The sequence below is a fragment of the Schistosoma mansoni genome, chromosome 4 (assembly GCF_000237925.1).
Source record: "Schistosoma mansoni strain Puerto Rico chromosome 4, complete genome".
NCBI classification, from domain to species: Eukaryota; Metazoa; Platyhelminthes; class Trematoda; order Strigeidida; family Schistosomatidae; genus Schistosoma; species Schistosoma mansoni.
In genome coordinates this window covers 1356704-1359114 of record NC_031498.1, presented here as the reverse complement: position 1 = coordinate 1359114, position 2411 = coordinate 1356704, and positions in this window count along the sequence as shown.

Below are 2411 nucleotides of genomic sequence, written 5' to 3'. Positions count from 1 at the left end.
AATTTTGAATCATTTTCTTTATTTATTGTAAACATACATACCTAAATATGGGCAAATATGGATAATGGCTAGCAGTGGAATCCACGACGCGCGCTTCGTCCTATTTGGGACTCGTCAGCTGGATGTACCTGCATCTCAGAGTTGATGTTCACTCTCGAACTCGAACCCAGTACCTTTCGCTTCAAACGCCATCCACTTAGCTACTGCTAGACACTATCCATCTTTGTTTATAATGCTTGTGAATTAAGGCTATACCAAAACACTACGCACAGTACGAACATATACCAATAAGAGACTGATCAATTGCAGTCCTATACATCAATGGGAAGATTCAAATAAACAATACTAGGTGAATACCAACATATAGTTTACACAGATGTTGCATAATCTTCGCCTGAATTAAGTCTTCAAGTAACTTTTGAATAAAATATCTTGCTTTGAAATACTAAAAGTCCTGGGATTTGATTCTCATTAAGTTATGTATGTCAGCATTAGTGACAATTTTCATATTACAGTGCAACAGCCATTCAGTATCTTTAGGTATTCAACAGTTGTTTAACCAGGATCAGTATGTGATCTAATTTATTTCTTTAAAAAATCCTTATTTATTTAGGCGTTTAATTAGTACATGTTTGATCACAGCATGTATTATCGATTCCATATAGAAAACATATAATTGCACGCTTGGTTGTACGCTTTCATTATATATGTAGAATGTTAATTTGTTTGTACAATAGGGTACAATAATAAGTAATAAATAACTCTATTTTATCTCACATATGTAACATATAACCTCGTAAGAGATGAGATACCGGGACAATAATATATACAGCATAGATCAGCTGAATGAATGAGTTTTGAATAATAGATTACTATAAGGAATGAGGAGTAATGATACCACACCTTAACCAGTAACACCTTCTGTAATCGAAACTCGCCCACCCATTGAAATCAAAAGTCAGAACCTAAGAGGTTCGAAGATATATTTGATAGGCTATCAATATATCAAGAAGTGATTGATCTAAACTTGTTAGTAGTTGTAAGAGAGGTTAAGCCCAGCGTTCCCACTCATGATCTGATGCTGATGGGTGATCTAGTCCATTAAAACTAATATGGTCAGCATCAAATGTTGAAGACTTACAGAGCTATTGCTTTTGAGGATTTATTTACAGCTACAGAAGTATTAAGTTTTATTTGCTTAAAATTTGACATAGTTCAAAGGAAATTATTGTTTAAAGTGACGATGATTTTGTGATGTAGGCTTGTTGGAAAACTCAAGGAAGCTTCAGGAAGCCCAGAAAGAGCCGAAGACATTCCATCCAATCACGACTAGGGGAAAATTCTAGAATGTTGACGTGTAGCTTCCCTGTCGGATGAATAAGAAGGACCCACTATGTGTCTATTGGCTGTCCGAAATGATGATTTACTTTCAGCCAATAACTATAAATACATGAGATTTTTGTACTATACTTGACACTGTTTGGGGAATAAAATTCCTACTTACTAGTCTTCTGTCTTCTCTCTTGCGACGTTGCAGGTTCGATCGTTCAAGTAGTCTAGTAGTACACGGCATAGCAAGAATCTAAAGCTCTAGATATAACAGTTTTATCATTAATTAATTATGATATTATTTTCGAAATTTTAATCATCTCTTGTTTATGTCACTTAAGAAGTAATACAAATTTTATAACAACGAACAGTTGTAAGTACTCACTAACTCATTGAATCAATATCAAATTAATTTTCTTTAACTTATGAATCATATGTATGTATATTGCATCATTGTTGAAGTAATCAGTCATGAAGAAATATTTCTCATTATGCTAGAAAAATAACATTTTATGAACATGACATCATGTCACATAATGTACACATTTTGCTTAACAATGCTTAGCCCCCAAAATGCCCTGATACGGCCGAGTGTGGGGAAAGTCCGATCCCCCTCTCGAAATGCTCTCACATAGCCACGCGTAGATAGCCGCTGGCAAAGAAGTCCTACTCACTGCCTTCTCGTCGCAGAAGTGTTGTTTACGAAATAGAGAGGACGAAGAGCGAATGTCCGACGCTTTAACCGGCTTGGTGGACACGGAAATTCCACTTAGGGGATCTGGAAAATACTGATTCCAAACCAATGGTGCACATTGGTCCCAGTATGTTGTGAGAACAAATGGCGTGTGAACCTACTGTTGGTCACCGGCTACCATTTCACTGCATCTCCTTACGATGCTCCACTGCCTTGTGAGTCAGAACTTAAGGTCAAAGGCTCCGAGTGTGACCCCTTAAAAAACCACCTACTTCGGTTTTCGTAACCGAACAGTATCATAGCCCGCACACAAATCAGATGAGATGTGTGTGGCGCATATATATCTGATGACAATTTTCTTCATATTGTAACGCCAAGTACCCCCATT